Genomic DNA, 18912 nt, shown 5'->3' on the forward strand with positions numbered 1-18912 from the left:
GTAAAGTTGATCTGCTGCTCCCTGCCTTAATGAATTTTCTAGGCTCTGCTTATATTATTTTAAAACCTTCCTATGTCACAGAACTTCATCTGGATAGAAGGGACCTTATTAGGATCTAGTCTAGATTCCTCAGCCTGTCATTAAGCTTTCCATATGCTGACTCTAACTGGAATTCTAGTCTTCCCTACAAGTGCCCATTGCTCTGGCCAAACTAACCTCATTTTCTTAACTCTGCTTGTGACATTCATTCTAATCAGTTTCTGCCTGTTCAGGTGCTGCATTTTGAGATACCCAGCCTATTCCTTATGGTACCTTCTTCATTAGCTGTCTCAGATCCTCCCAGACAAGGAGCACCCTTTGTTCCCTTTTCCTTCTCTCCTCTTTCTGTAAATTCCTTAAGAGCAGACACTTTTAGAATGGATGTTCAATAGAAGTTTATTATAAGACAAATGGAGGGGGGAGCAGAAGTGCTGAGCAATTAAGTGGCACTGTGGATAGAGCTCCTAGTTCTTGGGAAGAGCTGGATTTAAATATGGCCTCAGACTCTTACTAAGTGACTAGAAAGTTACTTAACCTGTTTGCCTCAGTTTCCTTATCTGAAAATGGGGCTAATAATAGCCCACGCTTCCCAGATATGATATGAGGATCTTGCTTGGCATAGTGTCTGGCTCATAGTAAGTGCTATATAAATGTTAGCTAATATTATTTTCATGGATTCCTTTAGCATTCTGGTGACACCTCAGAATGTTTATAAATGCATAAAATAGAATAAATAGGTTCATAGAGGATCCCAAATATATTGAATTATAATTATCAAAATATTTTTAAATAGGTATGTAGAACTCACTCTCTTCCTTTTACAATAAGAGAACTGAAGTTCAAAGAGTAATTTACATAGGTAAATGGGTAAGTCAGGATACTTGTACTCTGGCCTAGACCTACCTCTCTGAAAACTGCCTTGACTTTTTTGAAACCTGGTTCATGCAAAGATTGGCAGCTGAGCGGCCCCCCACTCTTTTCAAAGAAATTTTGGCAAATTAAGGAAGACATCCTGGGGAAGTACATGGAAGCTATGGGGGTTACCACAGCATGGAAAGTAATGCAGCAGAAATGAAGGGGTGAGAAGAAAGCAGGGGTAGAAGAGTGTGCCAAGAGACAGGCCTGGAGTTTCCATTCATCCCAGAACTGTAGACCAAGAGAAGTAAAGCAGTCATTGTTGATAGTTTGAAATTGGCCTTCACAAGATGGCCCAGAGAGCAATTAAGGGTGAAGAGAGAGGAATTAAGTCAAGATCCTCATGTCATCACTTGGCATTCCTGGGTATTTTCCCTTCTGTGGGTCAGTGTGCCTTGTTCTAAGGGGCAATATGCTGTCTCTGTTTCCCTAAAGTGTGTTCCATGTATCTGGGGATGTGATTCTTAGCTGAATCTGTGTATGGTTCACAGCATGACCAGGAAGATGTCTGTGATGGCTATGAGACGTTAGACCTAATAGAAAACATGTACCTGATCACCATCTATTAAAATAGTTCCTTCCTTTCAAGGAAGAATTTCTAGTTATTACTCTATTGCTCAATATCTCTTGGACTTAGGATGTATCTGTCAACATGATTAAAGAGAGTGGGTCACCAGGGATGGAGAAAATCATCCTGAGAAACAAACCCTGTGCTGGATGCTGGAGGAGGTTATCAGGCTCAGGAATATTTATCAAAAAAGTCTAATTTCATTGTCTCAGAGCCACAGGATCCAATGCCCCTCTAAGGTAGTAGAATTAAGAGATTTTATCACTAGGACAAAGCTACTTCCATCTAAAAGAATTTGCTTCCCCTCTAACATTTGTCATGTTTCCCTTCTATAGTTTTAGCCAACCTGAAAGGTATAAAATTATCTCTCACATTTATTTTAATTTATATTTCTCTAATCAATAGTGATGTGGAGCATTTTTTCATATGTGACTAAATGTGACTTATGGAAATAACTATATGACTATATGTCTATATGACTATATATAGCTATATGATAATTATTTTGATTTCTTTAATGGAAAACTGCCTTTCACCATTTATTAAGTGGGGAATGACTCACATTCTTGTAGGTTTTACTATTATATATAAGAGATATGAGATCTTTATCTGAGGAACTGTCTATAATTTCCCTTCCCCAATTTTCTGCTTTTCTTCTGATCTTAACTATTTTATTTGCACAACAACTTTTAGATCTAATGTAATCAAAATTATCCATCTTATATTTCACAACACTATTTCTAATTTGTTCATAAATTATTCACCTATTCATATGTCTGATAGGTAATATGTTCCATGTTCTTCAAATTTCCTCATAATATTTCTCTTTATATCTAAGTCATATAACCATTTTTACCTTATCTTGATAAATGGCATAAGATATTGGTCTTTTTGGCCCAATTTCTGCCATATTTCTTTCCAACTTTCCCAATAATTTTTTTTACCAAATAATGAATTCTAATTCCAAAAACTTAAGTCTTTACACTTGTCAAAATCCTGCTGCAGAATATATATTTAGTCTTTTCTTTTGATCTATCTTTTTATTGCTTAGCCAGTATCAGATAATTTTGATAATTACCATATATACATATATGGATGTATGCATACCAGAGCTATAACTCCCTCTTTGACTCTCTTCAGTAAGATTAATTAGACAAATATTGTTCTTCCTTTGTTTTCAAGAGGAATGATGATATCACAGAGTGATAACTGGCTCATGAATTTGATTTAAGTTAGGCAGAGTTGTACAAAGTCATTAGCATCACTCTTCCAGAATTATTGAAGTCCAGTGGCAAAACAAAAGTTAAGATAACTGGCAATGGTCAAGAATGCCAAAGTTTGACATCTTTGATGTCTGACCAAGCTCTAAGTTCTCCACCTTTTGAGGAGAAAAAAATTATTCTCATTTACCTACTCTGCCAGGGGAAGTATTCATATTCTTATAGTAGGAAAGTCATTTCCCTAATTCACTAACAGATTTAAGGTTTGTTGATTACCCTCATCCTTAGCTTGTCTACTGTGACTTTTTTGCCTAAGTGTGGTGGCTGTGGATGCTACAGCTTCTTGAAGCCACAGGTGAGAGTTGGATGACAGATAGATGAGCAGCCCTGAAAAGGATTCAGTAGGCCCTTACACCAGAGATGCTAACTAACACTCCCTGAATAGCCCATATATCCTATATATCCTACACACACACACACATATGCTATAGATAGATACATAGATAGATAGATACATAGATAGATATAGGAGGCTGGGACTCTTGCATTTAGGGTCCTGGACAGTCTCCACTGGGGTCTGAAGGGAGGTGGTGTTTAAAGAGATATTAGTATTTTGAATTGGCTGCTACATGGCATTTCCTTTCTATCCTCAGTGACTTAGTACTTTAGCTAGCTTACTTGTTTGTGCTCTAAGGATGGGAAATGAATAAGGATAGCTGGTCCTTTCTTCACCACAGATTTGTCTTCATGATGGTGGTTTTAGGGAATGAAAGTAGAGTCATTGGCTTGGGGGCAGGTAGGGGCAGGAGGAGACAGCTTTTCCTCAGGCTCAGTGTCTGAGGGAAAGCAGTGGTCAAGCACTAGTGTGATTTGCCTGGCACATGCTACTTTTTTCTCCCTTAGGGTGGGGTGCAGTTTCATAATGCTTTAAGATTTACATCGCACTTTCCTTATATTACTTCATTTGATCCTCACAGCAACGCAGTGAGACAGGTACTATTCTTATTCCCATTTTACAGATTAGGGAACTAAGAGTCAGAGAGATTTTAAGTTAGTTACTTTTCTAAGGTGAAATCACTAGTAAATCCCTGAGGTAGGTTTTGAAACCAGTCTTCCTGAAATTGGATTCAGTATAATATTCACAACTTTTGTTCTTGGAATGGTGAAAAAGAAAAATTGCCTTGAAAAGCCAAGAGGTTTCTGAAGATATAACAGTGGCTTCTCCATCCCCAAGCCCTGGTGTATAAGAGTACAGTGCCCTTAAATCTCTGCTCTTTTAAAAACTGAGCTCATCAGAAAACTAACTGCACAACCAGACTGGTTTTTAAATACCTTACCTTTTGCCTCCTCATTAGGATTAGTTCCAATGTACGGTGAAAATGTCAGGTTTAAGAACCTCTATTCCTCTTGAACCATATTCTCTTTTCAAGCCCCAGGCACTGGACTTGCCTATTCTTTCCCTGAACTCTGAATTCTGATTTCCAAAATCTAGGGTATCTGCCAGATTATTCTTGGCATTACTTTCCTTGGCTATCATGAAGTCTAAACTATAATGGCATCACTCCTTCCTAAACCTACTGCCCTTTCCACTTCAACTTGCTCTTCCTTATAGGTCAAATTAAGTCTAAAGAAACCAAGTCAATTCTTCTACCTTCTGAGAGATGAAATTGTCACTGAGGTAAAAGGCAAATAGCTCAATTGAGAAGGACCCAAAGGATATATTTGGAGTAATTCAAATGCCAGGAACTAAGGAGTTTCATGTGAGCTTCAGGTCAGAAAAGAAATTAGATTTATTTTGAAGACTGAGTAAGTAGAATAAAAATCAGGGCAGATGGGGATATTTGTTGATTTCACAAAGCAGAACAAGGCATAAAAAGATTCTAGTTGGTCTCTTTCGGAATAGAGAATAAGCATATTGGTTTCTGAGCAGATAAATCAGAAGTCCCAGGTCTGAGTGTCAATGGTTCCAGAGACTTAAAACCAACTGTGTATCTACTCTGAATAATATCTTCTGGAAATGAGTGCTTTCTTCCCTAATGTCTTGGAACTACAGAATCGGTAACACACATACTCAGTCAAGCACAGGGAACTTGAAATCAGCTATTACCTGACCCAGATACTCAGAGAAAACACGTTCTTCCTGTCTCCCACACCTCAAGCTCTTCTGCTGAGAATGACCAGCTATTGAAGAAAAAGATGTTATATGTCCCACACTGGAGCAATGTTCAATCTTCACAGAAGCCTAGGGGTGGTTATAGGTCTGGCTAACTAATTCTTTCCCTATCCTATCCTATGATGGAAAGTTGTCTAATGCCTTCTTCCGTTCTCTCTGTGATTCAGTTTGCCAATGTGCTAAAGTAAAAATGCCTTCTCCCTGATTCATTTCCTATACATTTCAGTCCTACAATAATACACAGTCCATATCTTCCCTTCATCCTTCCATTCCAACGTGTATCATTACCGTCATTCCTATCAACATCAACACCCTACCATCATGACATTATTGTCAAACATCCTTTCTTCTAAATCTGTGCACCTTTCTTGCACTAACTAAAATTTGGCTTCATCCTGAAAGCATTTTCTTTGACCACCCTCTCTAAGCCTATTTTGTACCTTCTCTCATAGTACCCCTAAACCAGAAGAACACATCCCTTATACTCATTGATACACTTCATTGTCTCTTTAACATCATTCCTCACCAACCTTTCCTTTTTACAATTTCATTTCAACCATCTAGAGTCCCCTGCCCAGATCCTTGTCACATTCATTCACCAGCCCCCAAGTAATTTCTGCCTCCTTTCTCAAGAAGTTCAGAACTGGACTATGTTAATACTTAGTACCAGTCCTCTTCCTTTTATGTATTCCAGTTCAGTGATTTAGGCTCAGGGGTTAGACTGCAATAAGGACCACAAAATGCAATTAAAAACAACTTCAATGATGACAAGAGATTAAAAGAATGCAATTTTTAAAAGGATGTTGCCTCAAATAAAAACACTACTCCCCTCAGCCTCCATAGTCACCATAGCAATGGGTCACAGATCAGAAATGTATTATCCTTAGGACAGTAGGAACATCAGTAAAACTTCTGATACTAAATCTCATATTGGTTAGCTCCTTTATGCCATAAGCAGAAAGAAAACCACATGGCTTCCATGTCTCCTTAAAGAATCAGCTCAGCCTACATAAAACAGGTATTGCTTTGTACCAGGTATTGCTTTTACCATACTCAGAACTACAGTGTGTGCTAAGTACTGTGCTGTCTTAGAGACACAAAGAAAAGTTAAAAAACAATCCCTGATCCCAAAGAGCTCGCAGTTAATTAGGGAGACAACATGCAAATAACGTGCAAACAAGATATACATAAAATTAATTGGGAGAAGTCTCAGAGAGAAGGAACAAAAATGTTTCAGGAGAGGGCAATCAAGAATGGGGAAGAATAGCTTACTACTAGGATCTGCCTGAATATAGGCAAACCTTCTGGCAGGGTATCAAGTCCCTCCCCCTAATCTCCTACATGCTTTTTCTCCTCTAGGCTAAACATCCCTAGTTACTTCAATAAATTGTTTTTGAACTCATCTTGAGCTCTTTCATCATGCTGATAATTTTCCTCTGAATGTTCAATGTAGTTTAATGATGTTTCTCCTAAAATGAAGTACTTAGTATTGAACATAATATTCCCACTGTGGTTTGACCAGGACAGAGAATAATTGGACTCCTAGTCCTAGATGCCGTGCCTCACAATCTACCTTAACATGTACTTTTGTTGGTTTATTTTTTTTGATATCTCACAATATTGACTTGTGTTGAGTTTGCAGTCCACTAAAACCCCCAGATCACTGTCAGATGAACTGCCCTTTTCTTTTTAGTCATTGTGTATTGTATTGTTTATTGTAACAATTGTAACAATATCATAACATTTGTTTTATTCACTCTGCTTAGCTCTCTCTGCATCAATTCTTGTATATCTTTCTCTGCTTCTCTGTTCTCATTACACTCATTATTTTTTTTACAAGACAGTATACCATTTTGTTTAGTCATTATCCAGTTGGTAATTTTCAGCTCTGAGTCCAATTTTTTCATTACCACAAAAAGTGCTGCTATAACAAACTTAATGTAAATGGAAACTTTCTTCTTTTGAATAACTTCCTTGGGGTACAAGCCCAAAAATAATCTCCATGTCAAAGGATATGGACATTTTCATCACTTTATTTTTATAATTCCAAATTGCTAATTCACAGCTCCATCAACAAGATATACTAATACACTGCCTATCATTCTTCAGTTCTTCATACTGATTATTGTCTTTTTTGTCATCTTTGTCAATTTGCATAGTATGAAGGTCTTCTACTAATTTGTCCCATATTGGTATCCTTCCCTTTAACAACAACTAAAGAAATAACTAGTTTTTAGCAAAATCCTTTCCTCAGATGGCATTATAAGAAACAATATATATATTAAAGCTGTATAAATCTCCCACAATTACACATAGTTTCTATGGAAAGAATGGACACATACTTAAAATAGAATGATAGAGAGGTCAAGGTTACTCAGTCCTCTGGTATTGTAGAGTTTTGAAATGTTATTTTCTATTAGAAAAATTTTTTGTTTGACTTCTCACAAGGCTAACTTTTTTCCTTTCACTTCTTAAGACATATATTTTATGCAATTATCTTGCTGCAAAGAAAAATCAGCTCAAAAAGGGGAGGGGGGAGAGAAAGAAAACAAAATCCAAGCAAACAACAACAACAAAAGTGAAAATGTTTGTTGTGATCTACACTTAGTTCCCACAGACCTCTCTCTGGTTGTAGATGGCTCTCATAATCTTTAGATCATTGGAACTGGCCTGAATCATTTCATTGTTGAGAAGAACCACATCCATCAGAATTGATCATCATATAATCTTGCTGTTGCTGTATACAATGATCTCCTGCTTCTGCACATTTCATTTAGCATCAGTTCATGTAAGTCTCTCCAGGCCTCTCTGAAACCATCCTGCTGATCATTTCTTATAGAGCAATAATATTCTATAATATTCATATAGCATAACTTACTCAGCCATTCTCCAACTGATGGGCATCCACTCCGTTTCCAGTTTCTTGCCACTACAAAGAGGGCTGCCACAAACATTTTTGCACATGTGGGTCCCTTTCCCTCCTTTAAGATTTTGGATTTATTTGGGATATAAGCCCAGTAAAAACACTGCTGGATCAAAGGGTATGCACAGTTTGATAACCTTTAGATGAACTGCTTTCTTGTTACACCTCCCCTTCCTCATATATTTTATCAAGTTGGGTTTTTATTTATCCCTGTGAAATTTAATCTTATTGAATTTGGGTCAAGATTGCTCTGTTCTTTCTTACTTTACTCCAATCTCTGAGGAAGATTATAGTCATTCCCTTTGCCAATGCCAATCTTTCTACTTGCACCTTTAATTTTATCTTTTATGGCCTCAAAACTTGTCTTTAGGCATCCCTTCTCTATCATCCTCAATATTTCTTTGTTTGCTGGAACCTTCCTAGTGTCATTCATCACATACACACACACACACACACACACACACACACACACACACACACGGACATAGGCATATATATGTATGTGTGTATATGTATATATACATAGGTGTATATGTACAATGCATCTATGCATATGCATAGACATACATATGTGTATATGGGGGGTGTATTTACTGTGTGCCATCATTCCTTTAACCTTTTGGCCCATATCTTTTTTCCCTCATAACTCCTAAACTCCTAAAAACTTCCTATACTCATGGTCTCCCTCTCCTTACTGCCCACTACTTCTTGGTCTCTTGTAGCTTAGCTTCTGACCGTTCTACTGAGGCTGCTCTCTCCAAAGGGAACAGTACAATACAGTACATATTATACAATACAATACACTTTATTAAAGGCATGTGATTTACCATCCTAAGCATTGTGCTAAGCATTAAAGATACAAATAAGAAAAGAGAGTCTCGCCCTTGGAGAATGTACAATCTAATAGGGATTACAACACATGAAAGGATACTGAAAAGGGGGAAGGCAAGGAAGAAGCTAGATGGTATAAGAGTACCTAGCTTGAGGACATGAGGATGGTGGAGTCTAAACCAAAGTAGTGCAGCTGGTGGGAAATGAAGATCTGGCTGCATTTCCTTTTTAAACAGAGGCTTTAGAAGGAATTTTTAGCTTTTTCTCTCCAGCCCTTTGATCAGAGGGGCAGACATCACTGAGGGTCTTGGTGAGATATGGGTACCAAAGCCAAAGCAATCTCCATGATGATGAGTTTCCTGATGATGAGCTTCTCCTGGGAAAGGAGTGGGGAATGAAGATAGTGAAGCTGAAACCAAGCAGCATAACTAGTGGCAAATGATCTCTTATCATCTCAGTGAGCTCTTAATTGCTAAATCAATCTTCAATCAAACTGATCTATATCTGACCACTGAACCTGGATAGCTCCGGGTGAGAAAGTGAAGCTGGTGACCTTGCCTCATCCTCCCTCATTTAAATTCATTTCTGTTGTATGTCACGGTATCACCTCCTTGATGTCATGTTCCTCTTCAAAAACAAGGAACAAACAACAACAAATCCAATGGTCTTCTTTCAGATCTCATATTATTTGACTCCCTAAGATACTCCCTCTCCTCTTCCTTCCCTCCCTCTCTCTTTCTGTGTATGTGTGTGTCTCTCTTTTTCTTTGTCTCTCTGTCTCTTTCCCTCTGTGTCTCTCTCTCATTCTCTATCTCCCTTTCTCTCTATCTCTGTCTCTGTCTGTCTGTCTGTCTGTCTTTCTCTTACACACACACACACACACACACACACACACACACACACACACCACTCCTATAAGCAGCCCAGTTTCTATAGAGGACATTATCATCTTTTTGATCACACAAGTCAGAAACCCTGAGTCTGAATCTTCAGCCCTTTCTTCTTTCTTGATCTTCCCCATATCCAACCAGTCATCAGTTCTTATCATTTCCACATTCACAGCATCCTTTGCAACTTCCCCTTTCTTTCCATTTGCATAGCCACTATTTTGAGTCTGCATTACCTTTTACCTGGACCACTGAAATAGCCTTCCATAACTTCCGTAACTCTATCTCTTTCTAATCATCTACACTGCTGCAAAATTAATTTTTCTGAGCTCCAAGTCTAACTTTTGTCACTTTTCAGTGACTCCTATTGCTTCTAGGATAAGATTTTTTAAAACTGTTCATTCTGGCATTTGCTAAGGAAGTCATCTTCTCCATTATGACTCCCACCTACTTGTCCAGATTTATTTCATATTATTTCTCTTTATAAACACTGCATTCCAGCTAAATTAAGCTGCTAACTATTCTTGGAAGTCCAGGTGCCACCTTCTGTTTATGTGCCTTTATTTGGACCTCTTCCCTGTTCCTGGAATGCACAATCTCCCCTTGCGCCTACCTCTTAGAATCCCTGTTTTTCTTCATGCCTCAATTCAAGTTTCCTACTTAAAGGTTTTCTGATGTCTCTTTATAATATTTTATTACTTCTCTGTGTTTATATTGTATACAACTCCCATCCCTCAGTACAATGTAACCTTTTTGAAGCCAGGGACTCTTTAATTAGAGTCTGACAGTCTATTGTAATGGAATGGCATGGCAGCCTTGGATCCAGGGACATATAGAATCAAATCTTGTCACAAACACTTATTTGCTATTTTACCCTGGTTAAATCAGCTGGACATGGTGACCTTCCAGGTTTCTTCCCAGCCTAGATTTGTGATTGATTACTTATTTGTTTGTTTGTTTGTTTTTGCTTTGTGACTGAAGTGACTACTATAGAATCTTACAAATACTTATTAAATATTTGTTGAATTAAAATAAAATGGAAGAAACAGAAGACATCGACTTTGCTAAAAACATATGCTGATACACAAGCAATAACCTAATAAATGGAACATGATGATTGATGAATTTTTCTGATTTAGAATTCTGTCAGATAAAAAATGGAGCTAATTACTTCTTGGATACTTTTCATTCTGGGACAGGGAATTTCAGTAGGCCTCAAAAGCAATATTTTTTATAAAGACCATCTAAGTATGAGATGGTGTCAGGAACACTGTGGAAACTGTAAATAGTATGGTAAGAAAATGGAGGGAGTGGAGGAACAAAGCAAATGAAGAGACTAATTTTTATAGCCAGGGAAGGAAGGAATAGGGGAAAGAGGGAAGTCAGAATAATTAAAATAACATAAATAAAAATACAAATGAGATAACAACAGCTTGAAAGGTTCATGATGAAGGGGAAATAAAACAAATGAGCTGGTATTCCTGCCCAAATGAATCCAGCAGGGAGAGGCAGTAAACAAAGGGGAAGTCAATAAATGGAAAACTTTGAGGTAGAGATATTGGGGTGCAGAGTGATGGATAAAGTAAGATGAGTAATGGTGAATTGTAAGGGTCAGATAAAAAGGTTTTATATGGACAAGTTGGAGACAAAAGTGAGTTGAAGGCAGAAATGCACAAGTCTTAGGTGGTTTCTATTTCCTTTTTCAGGGAGAACAGTCTTTATACTAGGTAATTTAAAAAATTGAACAGGGAAATGCAGCCCAAACTAAATGGAAAAATCAGAAGAAAGCAGTTGTCCTGAATGAGATTTTGATAAAGTGGTAGCTCTTCTCTTTTGTCAAGCAAACCCCTCCAAATCCATCTTTAATCTCATTCCTTCTCATCTTTCTCAAAAGCTTGTCACACACTTTTTAATCTTTAATCTTTCCTTATCTGTGGTATCCCTTCCTTTCTGCTTACAAATATTCTTCTCCCTCTCTTTTCACTTGATCCCCACTATAATTTTATATCACTCCTCAAATCTTTCTTGAGAAAGGCCTCTTTGACACTTTGAGCCTTTGCCACTGGACCGTCCTCATCTCCTGCATATTCTTTCTTCTGTAGGTTTTTAAAACAGTATTGTCTCCTGGTCCTCTTCTATCTATCTAATCACTCTTCAGTTTCCTTTATTTCCATTTTGATCTATGTCATGTCTACTAAATTTTGACGGAGGAGCAAAATGTCTCTTAGAGCTCTGTTGTGGACCGTTTTTTCTTCTTCCTCTATGTTACCTCACATGGTGATCTCAACTTCCATCGAATCAGGTATCATCTCTATACTGATGATCCCTAGATTCACAATCCACTTAATAGATTCAATCCTGAGCTGACATCTCAAAGTGAATGACCTGTAAGCATTTCAAACTCAACATGTCCAAAAAAAGAATTCATTAACTTTCCTTCCCAAACCTCCTCTTTTTTCAACTCTCCCATTACTATTAAGCCATCTACCCTAATATTGGCTGGCTTCATCCGCAATTCCTCACTCTTACAGCATAGATCCAGTCATTTGCTAAATCTTTTCATTTTTACATTCATAACATTATTTGTACAAATTCTCTTCTCTCCACTCATACAACCAATATTTTATGTCAGTATCTCACCTGCATTAATGCAGTTATCTTCTAATTAGTCTTCCTGTCTCATCTCTCCCCACTCCAATCTATCCTTGATGTAACTGCTGAAGTAATTTTTACTAAATTACAGGTTTGACCATGTCACCCCACCCCTACTCAAAAGACTTCAGTGGCTCTCAGTTAACTTGAGAATCAAATAAAAAAGCCTTCCATTAAGTATTTAAAACTCTAACCTTGCTCTCTCTTACCTTCCTAGTCTTCTTACATTTAACTCCTCATTCATATCCTAAAATCCACCTACATTGGCTTACTTCAATCTTCTTTATACAGAACATGTTTTATCTGTCAGCTTCTCTCCTTTGAATTGGCTGTCCCCCACTTTTAGAATGTTCTCCCTTCTTGCCTCCACTTCTTTGATTCTCCGGCTTCTTGTCCAAGACTCCATTTCAATCTCACCTTCTGCAAGAGAAGTCTCCCACCCCCATCCCTCACCACAACTCAGTACCTTAGCTCTGATTATCTTCCATCTACTAATGTATATATCTTCTGTGGATATAGTTATTTATATGTTGTCTCCCCTTTTAGAGTGTACACTTCTTAATGTCAGGTAATTTCTGCCTTTCTTTGTTTTACTGGGACTTATTCCAGTTCCTGGCACATTGTAAGAACTTAATAAATGCTAATTGACTGACTGGCTTGCACAGAAAAACTATGTTCATGATAATGAACGAACTTACAAGTACCATTGCCAAGCTGTTGTCAGTATTCTTTGAAAAAACTGTAGAAAATCAGATATATGCTGCACGATCAGAGATAAGCAAATTTAGATGGGGAAAGGAAGGAAAGGTAATACACATTTAAGTGCCCAGTATGTGCCTGACATTGTGCTAAGCACTTTTAAAACATTAATCCCATTTGATCTTCACAACAACCCTGTGAGGTAGGAGTGGAATAAGGATTAGAGGCAAAGATTAAGAAACAAAAGATAGACGGTCAATTTTCCCAAACACAGGCTAATAAGCTTGATTGAGAGTCCTCCTGGCAAAACTTTAGAATGTATTATTAAAGAAATGGTTTGTGAGTACTTAGAAAGGTAAGTGGTGATCATTAAGAGCCAGCTTGGCTTGAAAAAGAACAGCACATGCTGTACTAACTTTCTCCCTGGTTGGCAATTCCTGACCTGATAGAGCAGAGGGTGTTATAGACATGGTACATATTGAGGGTTCAACAAGATATGCAACAAAGTCTCACATCACATACTTGTAAGAGCTGGAGATAAGGGTTGGGTAACAGAATGATGGATTTAGAATTAATTACATGATTGGACTTAAAGAATAGCTATAAACAGATTAATGTCAATCTGAAGGGATGGAAGCTCAGGGCCCTGAGTAGAGCCTTATTTTGATCAACATTTCTTCCAAAAAATCAGTGACTTGGATGAAAGCAATATACAAACTATTTCTTCCTCAATGACTAGGAGGTTCAGTGAAATTCAAATTGGAAGTAGAATCAAAATAAAACCAGGAAGAGAACACAAATTTTGGAGGGGAGGGGGGGGACAAAGAAGAGGGTAGTAGAGCTGCTCTAGAACAATTTTTAAACAGCTTGGACTCTGTTGACTAAAAGCCTCTATTAATGGATGGATCTCTAAACTAGTTTTGTTTCATACCCCAGGCAAAGATGGATTTAGCATGTGGTCTGTAGATACAGATAGACAATGATGAAACCTGTTAGTACTTGTAAAAATTCTCAAGTCTAAAGCAGTTTGAGCTTCAGATTTAGATGATATAAAACTAGGAGGGATAGGCAGTACTGAATGACAAAATATATCCAGAAAATTCATGACAGGCTGAAAAGATGGGTCAAATCTAATAAAATAGCATTTAATTCAAGCATCTAGAGGTCCTCAAACTACGGCCATGGGCCAGATGCGGCAGCTGAGGACGTTTATCCCCCTCACCCAGGGCTATGAAGTTTCTTTATTTAAATGCTCACAAAACAAAGTTTCTGTTTTTACTATAGTCTGGCCCTCCAACAGTCTGAGGGACAGTGAACTGGCCCCCTATTTAAAAAGTTTGAGGACCCCTGATTATGATTTCATCAGTGATGGGGTTTCAATCACTTGATGTTATTTGGTACAATGGAAAGAACACTAACTTGGGGTCACAGGCTACAGGTTTAAATTCCAGCTGAGAATGACTTCCACCCCTAGAAATACCCTATGCTTTGATAGGCCAGCTTTGGCCTTAGTTGCTAGTTTTGGGACTCTATTGCATTTCTAGGATATCTCCAAGCATATATTCAATTTTCCTTGGGCCAGTAGTTTCACTTTGAGAGAAATTATTATTAATAACCAATGATTTGGGGAGATTCAGATTTCCTCCTTTTCTTCATCCTCATTTTAAGAACTCAGTCTTTGAAGACAGAGCTAATCTTCTCCTCTATCTAGATCTTATCCTGGTGGGGCAACCATTATGTTCTGCTCAGACTCGGTTGAGGTATAAACTCTTTGAATAGATTGCCCAAGGTTGGGGGAATTTAGAAGTGGATGACAAAACCAAAATTCAGGTCCAGTCTTCATTGCAATATTTATTCTCTCTTTAACTGTTAAACAATCAGAGTCGATTACCATCCTTTTGAACATTCTTCTTCCAAAAGACCATATAAGTCTTGAATCACCAGGACTCTCTTTGGTCTCAGAAAGATGGCCAAATGATAATCCTTCTGTTAAAATGCTGATATTTATTAATAAAATGATTAAATTACCCAGAAATTATGTCTCTGGAACCTTTTTAAATGCCACAACTTCGAAGTGGCTCAGTAGATAAGAGCTCTGGTGCCCGGAGTTAGAAACACCTATGTTCAAATCTGGCCCCAGCCACTTATTAGCTATGTGATCCTGAGCAAACTACTAAACCTCTGTTTACCTCAGTTTCCTTACCTGAAAATGGGGATAATAATAGCAACTACCTCTCGGTGTTGTTGTAAAGATCAAATTAGATATGTAAATCATTTCAGACACATAGTAGATGCTATATAGAAGTTAACTATCATTATTATTATTATTATTATTGCCATCCTGGGTTTTGATAGGCCAAGTTTGCCCTTATCTTGGTCAGCTTGCTTTTCACTTGCATTTCCTGGATGACTCTAGCTAGGCTACCATCTCAAATCACGTTTATGTGTTCTTTCCAGTTAAAATATAAGTTTCTTCATGCTTGCTTTTATATGTAGCTCCAGTATTTAGCACAGTGCCTGGAATGTAGCAAGGCTTAGCAAATACTTTATCCATTTTCTGACCTATCTATTCTACTCTAGCCAAACTACAATCGGAAATAGTGTTCACCTGAAGATAGGACATTTTTAAGGACACCAATAAACACAGACATGTCCAAAGGACAGTGACCAGGATGGTGATTAAACCAGAAATCATGTTATTCAAGGTCCTGTGGAAGAAACTAGGAATGTTTATCCTGATGAAGGGAAGATGTACAGGTTAGGACAGTTCACCCATAACTGAAAGTAAGGATGGGCAAAAATGACAAGCCAAAAGAGGCTAGAAAGGCTAAAGGATTGCGAAGGAAAGAAAAAAAGGAAACTGGGAAGGAATAAAAAGGACTGTGTTTGTAAGAAAGTTATTTTTGCCTTGATGTAGTTTTAATATAAATGTGAATCATTATTATTGTTATTGTTATTATTATTATCATTATTACTGCTATTAAGGAAACATTGTAAACCTATAATATGTAAATACCTTTCTGTAATGGAAAACCAGAGAAGATGAAAGGGTGAGATAATGTAGCTATACTCCAAATACCAGCTCTGAGGTAGGCTAGAGGTTGCCTTTGGGTATTTGGGCTAAATGACTTCTGTTAATAACTAGACTTAACTGTTAAAACTTAAGTGGTAATGGGGAAATCAGGCAGCCAGGGAGGCTGGCTCCAGATGAACAATTGATAAAAGAAAGCTTCTGGGCACAGGCAAAGAATTAGAAAATAGAGAAATAGGTAATTTAGGGAGAGAGAGTTCCATGGGAGCCGGAGACCAGAGTCTATTGGCTAGTTAATGGGAAGAACTGTCCTGGAAATGTTATTCTCTACCGCACACAAACTTTGGTCCCTGTGCAATTATGGCAGCTCTGCTTGAATTGGGAATGGAATCAATATGGAACCAGGAACGGGATTCAGAATTGTTTTAAAGGCCCACGAAAAGGAAAACTGGCCTCGAAAAAGGCTGGAGAACTTCAAACTGAATCTCTCTAAGTGATCTTTATCTCCAGCCCTGGATGAAACTGGCCTCAATATATATAGGTAAATAATAATAGCAATATTTTATGTCTTTATAAATTCCCAATTCATCTAAAATCATTTGGACTGCACTCAAGAAGACAGGCTATAAGCAGATTACAGATCTTCTAGTATATTTATTACTGCTTTGAACATGTATAACACTTACTGCATCTCTCATTTAGCACTTAGCATCTGCTGCCTGTGGTAAGTGAAAGAAGCGACTGCTAGCTGGATGAAATCTGAGAGATCATCATCATCATAACTGAGGTTTATAGAGCACTTTAAAATCTACAAATCTTCTCTCAACTAGGTACTAAGGATATCAATATCCCCATTTTGCAGATGAGAAAACTGAGATTGAGAGTGGGGAAGAAACTTGTTCATGGTCATATGAGCAATTTAGGACTATGACTGAAACAGATTTTTGTACAACAGGATGATGAGATGGGGAAAGAATGGCATAATTAGGTGGATTTGGAACTGCTTGAAAGATTAAACTTATCACAAAAGCGGGATTTTAACACTAGTCTTCTTGGCTCTAAGGCCAACCTTAGATCTATTATAGCACATCACATATCTCTAGCGTTTAGTAAAATCTTAGCCTCTATTCCACAAAAAAACAAAGTGAGGCATTTTCAACTAGCCATCTCCCACACCTGAAATGGTCTCCCTACTTATTTCCACTTACTGTCCTACTTTGGCTTCTTTTAAAGCTCAACTAAAATCCCATCTTCTACATGAATATTTACTTTTTAAAAAAAAATATTTATTTTGACATTCAGTTTAAAAAAAAATTTAGTTTAGTTCAAAATTCTCTCCTCTTGCTAGCCACATTCTCAATCCATTGAGAGGGTAAGCAATATAATGTCAATTATACATGTGAAATCATGCAAAACATATTTCTATGGTAGTCATGTTTTAAAAAAGAGTAAGAAAAATAAAATGAAAAAATATATACTTCAATTTGTTTTCAGAATTCATCACTTCTCTCTGTGTGTCTTTCTCTGTCTCTATCTCTCTCTCTCTCTCTCTCTCTCTCTCTCTCTCTCTCTCTCTCTCTCTCTCTCTCTCTCTCTCTCTGTCTGTCTCACTCTCTCTCTCTTTCTCTCTCTCTCTCTCTCTCTCTCGTCTTTTTCATGATTGAGTCCTTTGGAATTATCTTTAATTATTTTATTGATAAAAGTACCTAAGTTATTCTCAGTTGATCATTACATAACACTACTATTGTTGTGTACACTGTTCTCCTGGTTCTGCTCACTTCATTTGTATCAGCTAATATAAATCTTCCCAGGCTTTTCTGAAACCATTATGCTTGTCATTTCTTATAGCATTCCATCAAATCATATACCATATCTTGTTCAATCATTTCCCAATTGAAAGGCATTCCTTTAATTTCCAATTCTTTGCCATTACACAAAAAAGCTACTATAAAGATTTTTGTACACATAAATCCTTTTCCTTTTTCTTTTGTTTTTTTTTTTTTTTGAGGATACAGACCTAGTAGAAATATTGCTGAACCAAAAACTATACACAATTTTATAGCCCTTTTGGCATAATTGCAAATTGTACTCCAGAATGGTTGAACCAGTTGGCAATTCCACAACAATGCATTAGTGTCCCTATTTTTCTATATCCCCTCCAGTATTTGGTGTTTTCCTTTTCTGTTATGTTAACCAATCTGATAGGTCTATCAGACCTGTTAGCTTATCTGGTTGATTTGCATTTCTCTAATCAATAGTGAAGAAAGGTTTTCTCAACCTCTAAATTCTAGTGTCTCCCTTCCATTTAGTATTTCCTATTCATCCTGGCAGACTCCTTGAGGGTAGGGACTGTCTTTTGCCTCTTTGTTAATCTTCAGCTTTTAGCAAGATACCTGGTACATTGATTGAGGCTCAGAAAAATGAAATCATTTGTCAGAGTCATACAAGTACAATTATTTAGTAACTAAGCCAATTCTCAAACCTGTGTCTACCCAAATACAAATGCATATAAATGTATTTTCTCTTCCCTAATTAAGCCATGATCTACTTGGAAGCACAGGTTTGATCTCATATTTTCTCCATGGTTTCTGTAGAGTCTGACACAAAAATAGATATTGCACTATAATAAACCTGTTTGAGAGTGGTAAGATTAAGAGTTCCAAGAATGAAAATGAGAGATAGAAAGGACAATTATATCTTCAGATATCTTTAGTTCTTAAGTAGTAAACCCAAAATTTTTGTTACAACTCTAGATCATAACCATAATGAAACAAAGGCTCCCAGTGCTGGACAGAGTAGCTCAATCATGACCATAAGTAGGAAAATTTGCAGGTGAGGCAAAAAAAGGGAGGCAGAAAGAGAAAACAGTCCAAAAGGATAATGTCAAGATGGAAAGCTTTTCTTCCATGCCTTGTCTACTCTGTCTAGTGATTTTCTAGAGGTTGAGAAGAAAGTCTAGAAAGGAGTAAGAAGG

The 18912-nt window shown here is 37.3% G+C and overlaps 1 long non-coding RNA gene across 1 annotated transcript in view; it reads right to left on the reverse strand.

Moving 5' to 3' along the window:
* Positions 1 to 8624: 8624 nt before the first annotated feature.
* LOC127548302 (uncharacterized) overlaps positions 8625 to 18912 on the reverse strand; it is a 92905-nt gene continuing 82617 nt past the window's right edge. Inside the window, exon 6 of the long non-coding RNA XR_007950350.1 lies at positions 8625 to 9045. This is a non-coding gene — a long non-coding RNA (uncharacterized LOC127548302). The remainder of the gene's footprint in view (positions 9046 to 18912) is intronic.

The sequence above is a fragment of the Antechinus flavipes genome, chromosome 2 (assembly GCF_016432865.1).
Source record: "Antechinus flavipes isolate AdamAnt ecotype Samford, QLD, Australia chromosome 2, AdamAnt_v2, whole genome shotgun sequence".
Classification (NCBI taxonomy): Eukaryota; Metazoa; Chordata; class Mammalia; order Dasyuromorphia; family Dasyuridae; genus Antechinus; species Antechinus flavipes.